This window comes from Narcine bancroftii, chromosome 4 (assembly GCF_036971445.1).
Source record: "Narcine bancroftii isolate sNarBan1 chromosome 4, sNarBan1.hap1, whole genome shotgun sequence".
Lineage (NCBI taxonomy): Eukaryota > Metazoa > Chordata > Chondrichthyes > Torpediniformes > Narcinidae > Narcine > Narcine bancroftii.
Genome location: NC_091472.1, coordinates 196187719 through 196205270, shown reverse-complemented (window position 1 = coordinate 196205270; position 17552 = coordinate 196187719). Strand labels below are relative to the sequence as shown.

The following is a 17552-nucleotide window of genomic DNA, read 5'->3' as shown; positions in this document are numbered from 1 at the left end:
AGATAGTAAAAGTTTCTTTAGGGATGTGAAGAGGAAAAAAATTAGTTAGATCAAAGTTGGGCCCTTGAAGACAGAAACGGGTGAAATTATTATGGGGAATAAGGAAATAGCAAATGAGTTGAACAGGTACTTTGGATCTCTCTTCACTAGAAGGCACACAAAGAATCTTTCTGATGTAATAGTGGACAGAGGACCTAGGGTAACAGAGGAACAGCAGGAAATTCACATTAGACAGAAAATGTTGTTGGATAAACTGATAGGACTGAAGGCTGATAAATCCCCAGGGCCTGATGGTCTGCATCCCAGGGAACTTAAGGAGGTGCCTCTAGAAATTGTGTTTGCACTAGTAATCATTTTCCAATGTTCTTTGGATTCAGGATCAGTTCCTGCAGATTGGAGAGTAGCTACTGTTATCCCACTTTTTAAGAAAGGAGGGAGAGAGAAAATGGAATTATAGACCAGTTAGCCTGACATCAGATGAAATAGTGGCACATTTGGATAACAGTAACAGAATCAGTCCAAGTCAGCATGCATTTACGAAGGGGAAATCATGCCTGACAAATCTTTTGGAATTTTTTGAGAATGTAACTATGAAAATGGACAAGGGAGAGCCAGTGGATGTGGTGCACCTGGACTTTCAGAAAGCCTTTGATAAGGTCCCATATAGGAGATTGGTAGGCAACATTAGAGCACAAGGTATTGGGGATAGGGTACGGACATGAATAAAAAATTGGATGGCAGACAGGAAACAGAGTAGGGATTAACAGGTCCCTTCCAGAATTGCAGGTAATAACTAGTGAGGTATCACAAGGCTCAGTGCTGGGACCACAGCTATTTACAATACATTAATTATTTAGATGAAGGGATTAAAAGTAACATTTGCAAATTTGCAGATGTCACAAAGCTGGGTGGCAGTGTGAAATGTGAGGAGGATGTTATGAGAATGCAGGGTAACTTGAATAGGTTGGATGAGAGGACAGATACATGGCAAATGCAATTTAATGTAGATAAATGTGAGGTTATCCACTTTGGTCACAAGAACAAGAAAGCAGATTACTATCTGAATGGTGTCAAGTTAGGAAAAGTGGAAGTACAACGAGATCTAGGTATCCTTGAAAGTAAGCATGCAGGTACAGCAGAGTGAAGAAAGCTAATGGTGTGTTGGCCTTCATAACAAGAGGAGTTAAGTATAGGAGCAAAGAGGTCCTTCTGCAGTTATACAGGACCCTGGTGAGACCACACCTGGAGTATTGTGTGCAGTTTTGGTCTCCAATTTTGAGGGAGGACATTCTTGCTATTGAGGGAGTGCAGCATAGGTTCATGAGGTTGGTTCCTGGAATGGGAGGACTGTCACATGTTGAAAGATTGGAGCGAATGGACTTGTATAAAGGATGAGAGGGGATCTGATTGAAACACAAGATTATTACGGTATTGGACACGCTAGAGGCAGGAAACATGTTCCCGATGTTGGGGAAGTCCAGAAGCAGAGACCACAGTTTAAGGAAGGCCTTTTAGAACAGAGTTGAGGAAAAACTTTTTCACCTAGAGAGTTGTAGATCTGTGGAATCCTCTGCCTCAGAAGGCACTGGAGGCCAATTTTCTGGATGCTTTCAAGATAGTTAGATATGGGTAGAAGGCAGGAATGGGGTACTAACTATGGATGATCAGCCATGATCACAGTGAATGGCAGTGTTGGCTTGAAGGACCAAATGGCCTACTACTGCACCTATTGTCTGTTGAAAGAATAAAAAGGCAAAAGCACTCACATGGAACACTGGCAGAGACCAAATATTTTCAATGGTGGATTTGTATGCTGTACGTTATCTGGAATTCAAGCAACCAGCAAATAAATGTAGGTTAAAAAAAAAGGAAGTTTAAAATTGGCAAGCCTCATCGTTAGTTTACCAATCATGCAACACGCAATCTCAAGCATCTGAAAATTTATTTATCCAGCATCTACCGATCCCCACAGATGCTGAATACCAGTGTTTTTACTATATTTACTCTGAGAAATAGTATTATGGCATTTGATTTGCATCCAGGGAGATCCAGAAAACAGCTGGGTTTATTCAAGCAAATAAATCCCTCCAAAATGTTGTATTGTTTCTTGAATTAGCTGCAAATTCTCTCACAATTAACCCTATACTGTAATCGGAACAATAGCTTTACTTCCTAGAGATACAAGAGGAACTGCAAATGCCGGAATCTGGAGCAAAAAATATAACTGCTGGAGGAATTCTAAAGATCAAGCAGCTTCTGTGAAGGAAAGGGGATGGATAATATTTTAAAGGATTGAGATGGAGAAATGGTACCCAAAATGTTGATTAACCCTTTACCTCCACAGGTTTGCTTCCCAAATAGATCTGTCACAAAATAGATCTGTCACAAAATAGATCTGTCACAAAATAGATCTGTCACAAAATAGATCTGTCACAAAATAGATCTGTCACAAAATAGATCTGTCACAAAACACTGGGGTCCTGCGCCACTGGGGTCCTGCGCCACTGGGGTCCTGCGCCACTGGGGTCCTGCGCCACTGGGGTCCTGCGCCACTGGGGTCCTGCGCCACTGGGGTCCTGCGCCACTGGGGTCCTGCGCCACTGGGGTCCTGCGCCACTGGGGTCCTGCGCCACTGGGGTCCTGCGCCACTGGGGTCCTGCGCCACTGGGGTCCTGCGCCACTGGGGTCCTGCGCCACTGGGGTCCTGCGCCACTGGGGTCCTGCGCCACTGGGGTCCTGCGCCACTGGGGTCCTGCGCCACTGGGGTCCTGCGCCACTGGGGTCCTGCGCCACTGGGGTCCTGCGCCACTGGGGTCCTGCGCCACTGGGGTCCTGCGCCACTGGGGTCCTGCGCCACTGGGGTCCTGCGCCACTGGGGTCCTGCGCCACTGGGGTCCTGCGCCACTGGGGTCCTGCGCCACTGGGGTCCTGCGCCACTGGGGTCCTGCGCCACTGGGGTCCTGCGCCACTGGGGTCCTGCGCCACTGGGGTCCTGCGCCACTGGGGTCCTGCGCCACTGGGGTCCTGCGCCACTGGGGTCCTGCGCCACTGGGGTCCTGCGCCACTGGGGTCCTGCGCCACTGGGGTCCTGCGCCACTGGGGTCCTGCGCCACTGGGGTCCTGCGCCACTGGGGTCCTGCGCCACTGGGGTCCTGCGCCACTGGGGTCCTGCGCCACTGGGGTCCTGCGCCACTGGGGTCCTGCGCCACTGGGGTCCTGCGCCACTGGGGTCCTGCGCCACTGGGGTCCTGCGCCACTGGGGTCCTGCGCCACTGGGGTCCTGCGCCACTGGGGTCCTGCGCCACTGGGGTCCTGCGCCACTGGGGTCCTGCGCCACTGGGGTCCTGCGCCACTGGGGTCCTGCGCCACTGGGGTCCTGCGCCACTGGGGTCCTGCGCCACTGGGGTCCTGCGCCACTGGGGTCCTGCGCCACTGGGGTCCTGCGCCACTGGGGTCCTGCGCCACTGGGGTCCTGCGCCACTGGGGTCCTGCGCCACTGGGGTCCTGCGCCACTGGGGTCCTGCGCCACTGGGGTCCTGCGCCACTGGGGTCCTGCGCCACTGGGGTCCTGCGCCACTGGGGTCCTGCGCCACTGGGGTCCTGCGCCACTGGGGTCCTGCGCCACTGGGGTCCTGCGCCACTGGGGTCCTGCGCCACTGGGGTCCTGCGCCACTGGGGTCCTGCGCCACTGGGGTCCTGCGCCACTGGGGTCCTGCGCCACTGGGGTCCTGCGCCACTGGGGTCCTGCGCCACTGGGGTCCTGCGCCACTGGGGTCCTGCGCCACTGGGGTCCTGCGCCACTGGGGTCCTGCGCCACTGGGGTCCTGCGCCACTGGGGTCCTGCGCCACTGGGGTCCTGCGCCACTGGGGTCCTGCGCCACTGGGGTCCTGCGCCACTGGGGTCCTGCGCCACTGGGGTCCTGCGCCACTGGGGTCCTGCGCCACTGGGGTCCTGCGCCACTGGGGTCCTGCGCCACTGGGGTCCTGCGCCACTGGGGTCCTGCGCCACTGGGGTCCTGCGCCACTGGGGTCCTGCGCCACTGGGGTCCTGCGCCACTGGGGTCCTGCGCCACTGGGGTCCTGCGCCACTGGGGTCCTGCGCCACTGGGGTCCTGCGCCACTGGGGTCCTGCGCCACTGGGGTCCTGCGCCACTGGGGTCCTGCGCCACTGGGGTCCTGCGCCACTGGGGTCCTGCGCCACTGGGGTCCTGCGCCACTGGGGTCCTGCGCCACTGGGGTCCTGCGCCACTGGGGTCCTGCGCCACTGGGGTCCTGCGCCACTGGGGTCCTGCGCCACTGGGGTCCTGCGCCACTGGGGTCCTGCGCCACTGGGGTCCTGCGCCACTGGGGTCCTGCGCCACTGGGGTCCTGCGCCACTGGGGTCCTGCGCCACTGGGGTCCTGCGCCACTGGGGTCCTGCGCCACTGGGGTCCTGCGCCACTGGGGTCCTGCGCCACTGGGGTCCTGCGCCACTGGGGTCCTGCGCCACTGGGGTCCTGCGCCACTGGGGTCCTGCGCCACTGGGGTCCTGCGCCACTGGGGTCCTGCGCCACTGGGGTCCTGCGCCACTGGGGTCCTGCGCCACTGGGGTCCTGCGCCACTGGGGTCCTGCGCCACTGGGGTCCTGCGCCACTGGGGTCCTGCGCCACTGGGGTCCTGCGCCACTGGGGTCCTGCGCCACTGGGGTCCTGCGCCACTGGGGTCCTGCGCCACTGGGGTCCTGCGCCACTGGGGTCCTGCGCCACTGGGGTCCTGCGCCACTGGGGTCCTGCGCCACTGGGGTCCTGCGCCACTGGGGTCCTGCGCCACTGGGGTCCTGCGCCACTGGGGTCCTGCGCCACTGGGGTCCTGCGCCACTGGGGTCCTGCGCCACTGGGGTCCTGCGCCACTGGGGTCCTGCGCCACTGGGGTCCTGCGCCACTGGGGTCCTGCGCCACTGGGGTCCTGCGCCACTGGGGTCCTGCGCCACTGGGGTCCTGCGCCACTGGGGTCCTGCGCCACTGGGGTCCTGCGCCACTGGGGTCCTGCGCCACTGGGGTCCTGCGCCACTGGGGTCCTGCGCCACTGGGGTCCTGCGCCACTGGGGTCCTGCGCCACTGGGGTCCTGCGCCACTGGGGTCCTGCGCCACTGGGGTCCTGCGCCACTGGGGTCCTGCGCCACTGGGGTCCTGCGCCACTGGGGTCATAATTATAAACATTTCGATGGATTCCCCCCTCATCCTTCTAAACTTCAATGAGGAATCCCAGGCTACTCAATCTCTCACAACCTAACTCCTCACGTCAAGAATCAACATGGTGAACCTCCTCTGCACCACCTCAAACGGCAGTGTAAAAAGGCCAGAACTAAGAAGAACTGCACAGAAAACCCCAACAGCAGTCTCACCAGTACCCTGGACAATTACAGCAGAACCTCCCTGCTCTTCAATTCAGTCCCTCCAGCAATAATGAACAAGTTTAAAGGAGATATGCGGGACAAGTTGAGATAAACAAGGAGTCTGCAAGTGCTGGTGGAACTCAACAGTTCAGGCAGCATCCAGGGAAATCAATAGGCAGTCAACATTTCCGGCTAGAATTCTCCATTAAGGAGAGTCTTTTTTTTTAATATATATACTACAGAAACTGCTAGGTGGCTGTCATGAATAGTGGTGAAAGAAGATATGACAGTAGAGACTTTTAGATAGGACATACAACTATGCAGGAATGAAGGGATTATGGATCGTAAGCAAACAGAGTTTAATTTAACTTCAGCATCATTTCAACACAGTCATCGCGGAGGAGTCACGTGATGGAGTAGTGGCCGGACGGTGAACTCCAGCCCTCTCCAGAAAAGTCGGAAAAAACAAAGGAAAACACAAAGGCACAGAAATAAAAGTTAAAGAAAAGTGAGTATAAAGGTGGAAAGAAGATGGCGACAAAAAAAGAAAAATCGAAATCAACGGTAAGAAGAGAGGAAGAGAAGACAACGGAGGAAGAAGGAGAAGGCCTTACATGTTCGAAGAGGCCCGCGGTGGAGAGAGAAACCCGCTCCCTCAGGTCGGTAGAAATTGGACTACAAAAATGGCTCGCTGAGCCGAGTAAAAGTGCGCAACCGCGCATGAAAAAAACACACCGACGGGAGGGGTGACCAGCTGGTGAGTCGATCTCCACAGCCGGCAACGACAGCTGCAGAACACCTGCAGCAAGAAGAGAACACAGAAGACAATGGAAACAAGAAAGAAGAGAAGAAAAGGGCAACAAAGAAACAACAGATGGCCAACCCAGAGGAAGAAGAAGAGGAAGAGGAAGAGTACGGTGAAATAGAAGAAGAAGGGAAAGGCAAGATAAAGGATTTACTTTCTCTTATTAAAGAATACATGGAGTCATTTAAAGAATGGCAAACAAAGGAATTTAATGATTTAAGAAGAAGAATAAACAACACAGAAGAGAAAATGAATAAAATAGATATGACCTTACAGAAATGGGAAAAAAATGGACAAGATGGAAGAGCGGGAAGCAGCAGTAGAAATGGAGGTAGAGGACTTAAAAAAGAAATTAGAGGAATCTAATAAAAAAGTTATAGAGACACAAGAACTGTTAGCTCAGAAAATAGATATAATGGAAAATTATAACAGAAGAAATAACATAAAGATAGTGGGCCTTAAGGAAGATGAAGAAGGCAAGAATATGAGAGAGTTTATAAAAGATTGGATCCCTAGGATCCTAGGATGTCCAGAACTACAGCAAGAAATGGAAATAGAAAGGGCACATAGAGCATTGGCCTTTAAACCACAACCACAACAAAAACCAAGATCTATTTTAGTAAAATTCCTAAGATATACTACAAGAGAAAAGGTACTGGAGAAGACAATGGAAAAAGTAAGAGAGGGCAACAAGCCACTGGAGTATAAAGGGCAAAAAATCTTCATTTATCCAGATATAAGTTTTGAACTCCTAAAGAAGAGAAAAGAGTTCAATACAGCAAAGGCGATTGTATGGAAGAAAGGGTATAAATTTATACTAAAGCATCCAGCGGTATTGAAAATATTTATTCCAGGACAACAAAACAGACTATTCTTGGATCCAGAAGAAGCACGAAAATTTGCAGAACAATTACAAAATAGACTGAGGGATGAAGACGTGTAATGAGAGTAAAAATGATCACGATTGATATGTATGTGGGTAAAGAGGTATAAGAGTGTATAGGTATAAGGTGCATACGTGAATGTATCTGTATCTAGAGGAAAATATAGACAAGAATTAATAAGGGAAGGTAATGGAATAGAGAGAATAAGGAGGGAATTAAAAAAGTGACCTTTGTTACATATGAAAAGTGGGGGGTGCTGGGTGGGGGGGAGTTGCGGTCACTGCAAAATCAGTTGACACTTGCGAGTGAATTCGTAAACCCAAATGGAGAGGGGAGATGTGGTTGTCCGACAAGGGATAAAGGACAACTCAGGAGGGGAAGGGGAGATTGGGGCTAAAGAAGTTATAAATAGGAGAGTAAGGAAAATGTTTGATGTTTTAGGAATGTTGTCTTATAAAGGGTTTAAAATAAGAAAACAGAAATGGAAAAGGAGGAAAGGTAATGATGGAAAAACGGAAAGTGAAGATAAACAAAGTATAAAATGGCTACGTTGAACTATATGTCTTTAAATATTAATGGAATACATAACCAAATTAAAAGGAAGAAACTGCTAAATTTACTGAAAAAAGAAAAAATTGATATAGCATTTGTCCAAGAAACACACTTAACTGAATTGGAGCACAAGAAATTAAAGAGAGATTGGGTAGGACATGTAACAGCAGCATCGTATAATTCAAAAGCAAGAGGAGTGGCTATATTAATTAGTAAAAATGTGCCATTTAAAATAGAAGAGGAAATAATAGATCCAGCAGGGAGATATGTAATGATAAAATGTCAGATATATTCGGAGTTTTGGAATCTACTCAATGTATATTCACCTAACGAAGAAGATCAAAAGTTTATGCAAGATATCTTTTTGAAGGTAGCTAATACGCAAGGGAACATACTAATAGGAGGAGATTTCAACCTGAATTTGGATTCAAATATGGATAAAACTGGGAAAAAAATTAACAGAAAGAACAAAGTAACCAAATTTATAATTAAATCAATGCAAGAAATGCAACTTTTGGATATATGGAGGAAACAAAACCCAAAAGAAAAGGAATATTCATATTACTCGGATAGACATAAAACATACTCAAATATAGACCTATTTTTGTTATCAGCTAGTATGCAAGATAGAGTAAGAAAAACAGAATATAAAGCGAGAATACTATCAGACCATTCACCCTTAATATTGACAGTAAAGCTAGAGAACATCCCTCCAAGAATGTATAGATGGACATTAAACCCCATGCTACTTAAAAGGCAAGATTTTAGAGAATTTATTGAAAAACAATTAAAAATGTATTTTGAAATAAATACGGAATCAGTGGAAGATAAGTTTATACTACGGGATGCAATGAAAGCATTCACTAGAGGGCAAATAATAAGTTATGTAACCAAGATGAAGAAGGACTATAATCAGGAAACAGAGCAGTTGGAAAGGGAAATAGTAAACATAGAAAAAAAATTAGCAATGAAGGAAGATACAACTAAAAGAAGAGAATTGGCGGATAAAAAAATAAAATATGAAACATTACAAACATATAAGGTAGAGAAGAATATAATGAAGACAAAACAGAAATATTATGAACTAGGTGAAAAAACGCACAAAATCCTAGCATGGCAGCTTAAGACAGAACAAGCTAAGAAAATGGTATTGGCATCAAGGAAAAAAGACAAACAAATTACATATAATCCAAAAGAAATTAAGGAAAACTTCAGAGAATTCTATGAACAATTATACCGAACTGAAAACGAAGGGAAAGAAGGGAAAATAGATGAATTTCTAACTAAAATTGAACTACCAAAACTACAAATAGAGGAACAAAATAAATTAACAGAGCCATTTGGAATAGTAGAAATACAAGAGATAATAAAAAAATTACCAAATAATAAGACACCAGGAGAGGATGGATTTCCAATAGAATTCTATAAAACATTTAAAGACTTATTAATTCCGCCCCTCCTGGATGTAATCAACCAGATTGATGAAACACAAAGCTTACCAGATTCATGTAAAACAGCAATAATTACAGTAATACTAAAACAAGGGAAAGATCCACTCTCACCAGCGTCATATAGACCAATTTCTTTACTAAACACAGATTATAAGATAATAGCTAAACTATTAGCAAACAGATTAGCAGAGCAGGTACCGAAAATGGTAAATTTAGACCAAACTGGATTTATCAAAAAAAGACGCACAACAGACAATATTTGTAAATTTATTAACTTAATTCATGCAGTAGAAGGAAATAAACACCTGCAGTAGCAGTTGCTTTAGACGCAGAGAAGGCCTTTGACAGAGTAGAATGGAATTATTTGTTCAAATTATTGCAAAAATTCAGTTTACCGGAGAAGTATATTAATTGGATTAAAGCATTATATAAGGGACCGTTAGCGAAAGTGACAGTAAATGGACATGTATCAAAGCAATTTAACTTAAGCAGGTCAACGCGGCAGGGATGCCCACTATCACCTTTATTGTTTGCGTTAGCTATAGAACCACTAGCAGAATTGATAAGAATAGATAATAATATAAAAGGAATAAAAATAAAAGACAAGGAATATAAAATCAGTCTATTTGCGGATGATGTTATAGTGTACTTAACAGAACCAGAACTATCAATAAAATAATTATATAAGAAATTGAAGGAATATGGAGAAGTGTCGGGTTACAAGATAAACGTAAATAAAAGTGAAGCAATGCCTATGAATAATGCGGATTTCTCAAAATTTAAGAAGGAATCTCCATTTAGATGGCAAATGCAGGCAATAAGATATCTAGGTGTACAAATAAACAAAAATCTCGGCCAATTATATAAACTCAATTATTATCCACTAATGAAAAAATTACAGGACGATTTAGAGCATTGGAAAGATTTACCACTAACACTAATAGGAAGGATAAACTGTATTAAAATGAACATTTTTCCAAGGATATTATACTTATTTCAGGCATTGCCAATACAACTGACAGAAAAATTCTTCAAAGAATTAAAGAAAATAATAAGGAAATTTTTATGGAGAGGGGGGAAACCGAGGATAGCACTAGATAAATTAACAGAATGGTATAAACAAGGAGGCTTACAATTGCCAAACTTTAAAAATTATTATAGAGCCGCACAATTAAGATACCAATCAGATTTCTATCAAACAAGGGAAAAACCAGACTGGACGAGATTAGAATTAGATAAAATAGGGGAAAAGATACCTGAACACATTATATAAATGGGATGAAAAATTGGTACAACATAGAACTTCTCCAGTATTACATCATCTCCTCAATATTTGGAAGAAGATTCATGTAGAAAGAAATAAAACAAATTATCAATTACCAAAACTAATATTGACGCAAAATAAGTTACTCCCTTTTACAATAGATAACCTTTCCTTTAGAGAATGGGAAAAAAAAGGGATTAAAAGAATAGAAAATTGTTTTTCAGGAAGTAGATTCTTATCCTTTGAACAAATGAGAGATAAGTACAATATAACTGGAGATACAGCGCTGGCATATTACCAATTGAGATCCTACTTGAAGGATAAATTAGGAAGCAGTTTGAGTTTGCCAGAGGGAAGTAACCTTGAATATGTGATTACAGATACAATGATAATCAAAAGATTTATAACAAATATGTATATTAAACTGCAAGAAAAGGAGAATGAGGAAACAAATGGTAAAACTAAACAAAAATGGGAACAAGATTTAAATATAAAGATAAAAAAGGAAACATGGGAGAAATTATGTACTGGAACGATGAGAAATACAATAAATACGAGGCTACGTATGATACAATATAACTGGTTACACAGACTATACATTACACCTCAAAAGTTAAATAAATGGGACCCAACAGTATCTGATAGATGTTTTCGATGTAAAAAAGAAATGGGAACAACAATTCATGCAATCTGGACATGTGAGAAAATAGAAAAATTTTGGGAAGATCTCAATCAGATATTAAATAAAATAACAGAAAACAATATACCAAAGAATCCAGAGATCTTTCTCCTAAGTAACATAAAAAACAAAGAATTTGGAATTGATTTGGAGGATGCACAAAAAAGATTTGTTAAGATAGCTCTAGCCGTAGCAAAAAAATGTATTATGTGAACCTGGAAATTGGAAGATAATCTGAAAATACAACAATGGTATATAGAAATGAATAAATGTATTCCATTAGAAAAAATTACATATAGTTTAAGAAATAATATTGAAAAATTACATATAGTTTAAGAAATAATATTGAAATATTCGAACAAATATGGGAGCCTTACATTAAATACAATAGCGAAAACCTACCGGGGACAATCATTACCTAAGTTGATGGAAGGAGAAGGAAAGAAAAGAATGTACTCAGTAGAATTTCTGGTGTATTTTTGTTGAATGACAACATTGTCTGACTGGTTTAATGTAACCTAGATTGTATACCTAAAATGGATGGGAGGGGGGGGGGTGGGGGGGTGGCTTGGGAGGAGCGGGGGGGGGGGGGGGGCGAGAAAAAGTCACTGTATATGTGTGAAAAAGAAAAAGTGTGTATCATGGCTAATGTGATTTATGGTGTGAAAAATAAAAAATTTTAAAAAAACACAGTCATCACAGACAAAAAGCCAGTTCCTGCATTGTACTGTTCTATGAATCTTGAGAAATAGAACAGTACAATAAAGTGCAAATGTCAGAGTCCCTGATTAAGTTTGTTGTTTAGGAGTCTGGTGGAGGGGTAACAACTGTTTCTGAACCTGGTGGTGTGAATCTTGTGGTACCTATACCTTTTTCTGATGGCAACAGTGAGAACAGAGCATGTGGTGGGTGGTGTGCTCTCTGATGGTAGCATTCCCTGTAGATGTTCTCGATGGTGGGGAGGGTTTTACCCACGATGTCCTGGGCTGTGACCACTACCAGGGCTTTCCACTCAGATGTATTGGTGCCCCTATACCACAACATGATGCAGTAAGTCAACACTCTTTCCACCACACATCTGTAGAAATCATATCAGAACTGGGGGATTTATCTACCTTTATTCATTGTAAGGCAGCAAGCACCTCCTCCTTAATCTCTATATGTTCCATGACACTTCTGTTTGTTTCCCTTCCTTTCTTATGCACTATTGCCAGTTTCCTGAGTAAAGACTAAAGTAAAAATCTTTAAGATCACCCCATTACATGAGGCTCCACAATGTTGACCACTCTGATCCTCTAAGGGACCAATTTTGTCTCTTACTATCCTTTTAATCTTAAAATACTTTTAGAAATCCTTCAGATTTACCTCAACATTATCTGCCAAAGCAACCTCATGACTTCTTTCTACCTTCCGGAGTTCCTTCTTGAGTATTTTCTTGCATATTCTGTCCAAGTACCTCATTAGCTCCTCGCTGCCTATACTTGCTATACAACTCCCTATTCTTCTTAACCAGATCACCACTATCCCTTAAAAACCAAGGTTACCTATACCTGTTAACTTTGCCTTTAATCCTAATAGGAACATGAAACCTCTGCACTCTCCAAATTTCACCGTTGAACACAGCCTTGACAGAAAGCAACATATCCTAATCCATTCTTCCTAGATCCTTTCTCATTGCACAAAATTTGCCTTCCTCCAATTTAGAATCCCAACAATGAGGACCAGACTGATCCTTTTCCATAATTAACTTGGAAGCTAATGACATTATGGTCACTGGACCCAAAATAATACAAATTCTGCATTCTTTTCAAAGTCTAGAGAGCTGGGTTGAGATTTTACCCAAATTCATAGAGATAGAAAATATTTCCCTGATGGAAAAATCCAAAGCATGAGAAACCTTGTCCTGAAGTTGAGGCACAAAAGTGATGATAATCAGATATTCAGTCCCTTTCAATCCCACAACTAAAATCTTCAGAACATTGATCGATTTCCCGAGGGGAGAGAGATTAACACATTTTCTTCAGTTGCTGATGTATTCCTTAACGTCCAAAATTAGCATTTATGACCTAGAAAACAAATCCGCAGACTCCACTCACCCATTTACATCTACAACTTGAAGCAGAGGCTCAGGGTGTGTGCCGGTTTCCCCGGGCTATTGCAGCCAGCCACAATGAGCGTGGAACAATTGGTGAAGCTGTGTGGCAGAGAAGGACCAGACAAGCTCTAAATGTGGACATCAGCAAGCGCCATCACCTGCAACAATCTCCCCCGTGGTCAGTAGATTTTAAGCCCCGAAATTCCGTTTGCAGCGTTTCAAGGAGTGTTTAGCAGCAATTGAGGATGGGCAATAAAGGTTGCCCCTGCTGGAAACACCCACGGACTGTGAACAGGGATAAACTGGTACATCACCTGGTGTCATGGCTGTGCATTACTAAACCTGGTAATTTACGCCAAAGGGGTCACAATTGATATTTAAAGGGCGAAGCAAGTGAAGTAAAACTCGGATTGAACCTATTGTGGCAGCGCGAAGACCGACTAACTCCCTCCGGGAGCCGCTGCGGCAGTTTGCGGATCTGGGGCGGGACTCCGCTTCGCGCAGTGCCGCCGCTTTGCCCGTCTCCTAGCAACCAAGCCCGGGCTTGCATTTGAAAAACATGCCGTTGAACCGTGTCAACCCCCCGGCAGCCGAACAGGCGCGGCCTCCCCACACAGGCCTTGAGCGCTCCGGTAAACGCTGGCCGTTCATTCAGCGATGAGATGCCGATTCCGCTCCCGTTCATCTCACCTCATCTCCCGGAGCAATGCCGCGGAACGTCCTCCGCAGTCATGGTAGCCGCCCGGTATCGCCAGCGACACACTTTCACTCAGTCCCCAGCCTGGAGATGGGCGGATTCCGCCTCGCTCGGAGGGAAACCTTGCCCACGGCTGCGGAGGCGCTCCGCCGCCCGCTGCAGCTCAGCTCAAGGCGACGGCCAGGGGGGCAGCGCCACCCAGTGCCCAGGAGTCTGCAGTGCCCCAGGAGCTGAGCAAATCCATGTGCTCAAACACAGGAACTTGGTGGCTGCATCATCCTCTGATGAAGGGCTCAAGCCCGAAATGTTGGTTATGCATCTTTATCTTTGCTTTATAAAGTGCACTCTTTGACCTGCTGAGTTTCTCCAACATTGTGTTTTTACTGAGGATGGAGCGGTACTGTTTGGAAGATGAAAAAATAATTAAAAGGCTCATCACCTTATCCCAATGCTGAAAAGCAAAGACCTTATTTTGGGACTATGGTCTAGGTTCAGGAACAGTTGTTACTCCACCATCATCAGAATCTCAAATAACAAACTCAATTTATGATTTTTGTGAAAATCAGCCTGCACTGCAAGAAAACATACAGCAGAAAGCATCAAATCCACAAACTTATGTATGTATCTTTATTCAGCTTCAGTTACACTGGTGGGAGTGAGTGATGCACCATCAATTACTCAAAAGACTATTGTTGAGAAGCCAATAGGCTTTTAGTCACTTAAGAACAACAGCACACCTATACTGTTCAACTGTCCTGCGTTGAGGAGGGGGCTGTGGAACAGGAGCCTGTGGTTAGGGGCCACTGGTGCAATCTGCCAATAGGTGTGCTTGACCAGACAAATACAGTGGTTTACTACAGTGAGGAGGTAGAAGGAAGAGTTCAGTAACTCTTGCTCTGTACTGAGCTCTCACAGGTTCCAGACGTGATTTTTATAGTAAACTAGGACCAATGTGGTTCTTGAGTTTCTTGGCTCAAGATGCTTAGAAATTGGCACAAATTACTGTCAAATTGGTAGTTCAATATTTTCGCTTCAGTCAGTTTTTTTTTGATTAGCCATGTTCATCAAGAAACTGTTCCTTGCTTATCTTCCTGTCAATGAAATATTGTCAGCTTCAGTCTATTCCAAACATAATGTTAAAAGACTTGTATTGTTTGAAGCTGAAAAAGTCTTTTTATGATGTTACATTCTGCAGCTAATGTTCATTCCTCATCAAAAGAAATATACTTTTTGATTCAAGTTAAAAGCATAATTTTCTTAGCCATTTTACTAAAGAAGTCCTTATAAGCTCTTTATTAAAAGCATTAATTCTGTTAATCGGTTTAATTAAGATCTGTTAGCCTGCTTTCTATAGCAATTCTCTACATTTCCTCACTACCTTAGATAATTTATCCATCTTTGCATGGATAAAATAGTAAAAATATCTCAACACGATTACTACTACAATGATCAATCAAAAAATGCTTCCATATTGTAATAAGATTTTCCCTAGCCCTCCCTTTTCCCTACTTTTTATTATTTAACCACTAAAAGGACTGTGGAGGATACTTGGACAGCATAGAAACAGTTAATCTATAAGGGTAGCTAGGAGCATAATAAAACTTTTTTCCAGCTACTAGATCTATCCAGTGCCAAAGCATTATGCCAAGGGGTGTGGGTTTTCTGCTGTGTGTTTTCTTGTAATGCAGGCTGATTTCCACAATTTAAGGACTCTTACTTCTCAGGTTATTTATTACTGAATGTTTTTTGTGTTGCTGTTTGTTCACATTTCTTTCTTTGTTGATATATTTTCTCTTTTTGTTTACTTACCTTTTTTCTTAAGCACATTTTACTTCCAGACAAGTCGAAATTCTGCCTGGCCCCCAGGAAAAGAATCACAAGGTTGTATGTGATGTCATGTATGTACTCTGACTAAATCTGAATTTTAAACTACTCTTTTACGCACCCAATCAAGGAAACAACCCTCATCTCTCATTCTTTTAAACATGTTTAAAGCAGAGCCATTTAGTCTCCCATCAGAGGACAATGTCTTCACCATCCCAATCTGACAAATCACTCTGGTCTCCCTTCAGAGCACCTGCATTTTCCCTTGGGTAGAGAGTGCAGGCCTCTGTTGTCACAACATGGACTTAATTCCGTTGGGGCATGGGAAATATGTTTTGACATAGTGAAATTTAGCCAGTAGAGTTCTGCCTGAATGTGAAAATTTAGTATCTGCCCTTTTACTTTATGATGAGCATCCAATATAGAGCAACATTGGCTCATTCAGCCCATTGAGTCACCTCCGCCATTCAAATCATGGCCGATTTATTTCAAACCCATTTTCCTGCCTTCTCTCCATCACCTTTGAGATCTTTGCTAATCAACAACTTAACAGCCTCTGCTTTAAACCTACTTAAACGATGGCCTCCATCACCTTTGAGATCTTTGCGAATCAACAACCTAACAGCCTCTGCTTTAAACCTACTTGAACGATGGCCTCCATGGTCATCTATGACAATGAATTCCACAGATTCACCACCCTTTGACTGAAACAATTTCTCCTCATCTCTGTTCAAAGGGACACCCTTTTATTCTGAGGCTTTGCTCTGTGATCCTTGACATTCCTACGACTGGAAATATCTTCTCCACATCCAATCTATATAGTCCTTTTGATATGTTTCAGTGAGATCCCCATTCATCCTTCTAAACTCCAGTGAATACAGGCCCGAAGCCATCAAACACTCCTCCCACATTAACCCTCTTCCCCCTGGATCATTCTCTTAAACCTCCTCTGCAATGCTAACACATCCTTTCTTAGGTATGGAACCCAAACTGCTCACAATACTCCAAATGTGATCTGACCAACACTTTATAAAGCCTCAGCATTACATCTTTGCTTTTATATCTAGTCCTCTCATAATGAATGTTAACATGACATATCCCTTCCTTATTACTGACTTAACCTGCAAGTTAACCTTGAGGGAATGCTACTCCCAGGTCCCTATGGACCTCCACTTTCTGAATTTTCTCCCCATTTAGAAAATAGTTAGTTCTATTCTTTCCACCAAAGAGCATAGCCATGCATTTCCCTACACTGTATACATCAGCAATTTAAAAAAAAATTTAAACATACAGCATGGTAACACACCTGTGCCGCCCAAATACTCAAATTAACCTTTAACCCCAATTGTTTTTGAAAGGTGGGAGGAAACCAGAGCACCCAGAGGAAACCCACATAGACACGGGGAGAATGTACAAACTCCTTACACAAACACGAGTTGCAGGCACTATGATGGTGTTGCACTAACCATGCCGCCTTCTTTACTCCTTTTCCCTCTGAACACTCCCTGCTTCCCGCAGGACATCCCACCTCTCCAGCTATCTTCTTATTATATGCAAACTTGGTCACAAAGCCATCGATTATGTAATCTACATCATTTACATACAACATGAAAAGTAGCAGGCCAACACCAACCCCTGCAGAACACCACTCTTTGCCTTCTGCCAGTTAATCATTCATCCATGCCAGTACCTTCCCGTAATGCCATGCCCTCTTATTTTATTTAGCAGCCTAATGTACGGAACCATGTCAAAGGCACTCTGAACATCCAAATAAATATCCACTGACTACTTTGTCAGTCTTGCTCATTACTTCCTCAAAGAATTCTAACAAATTTGTCATGCAAAATCTCTCCTGAAGGTAACTATGCTGATTTCTGCCTGTTTTTCTTATGCTTTCAAGTGCTCCAAAACCATTGGACTCCAGATT

General features: G+C 44.2%; 1 protein-coding gene across 16 annotated transcripts in view; it reads right to left on the bottom strand.

The window, feature by feature from the left end:
* LOC138761425 (membrane-associated phosphatidylinositol transfer protein 2) overlaps positions 1-13973 on the bottom strand; it is a 331314-nt gene extending 317341 nt beyond the window's left edge. For 11 of the 16 annotated variants that reach the window (XM_069933525.1, XM_069933533.1, XM_069933526.1 and 8 more), the window contains exons 1-2: positions 13795-13973; positions 13106-13203 (exon numbers count right to left, since the gene is read on the bottom strand). The gene's annotated coding sequence lies outside the window, so the exon portion shown is untranslated. The remainder of the gene's footprint in view (positions 1-13105; positions 13204-13794) is intronic. The other 5 variants (XM_069933540.1, XM_069933537.1, XM_069933534.1 and 2 more) reach the window with 3 other exon arrangements.
* Between the last annotated feature and the right edge of the window lie 3579 nt (positions 13974-17552).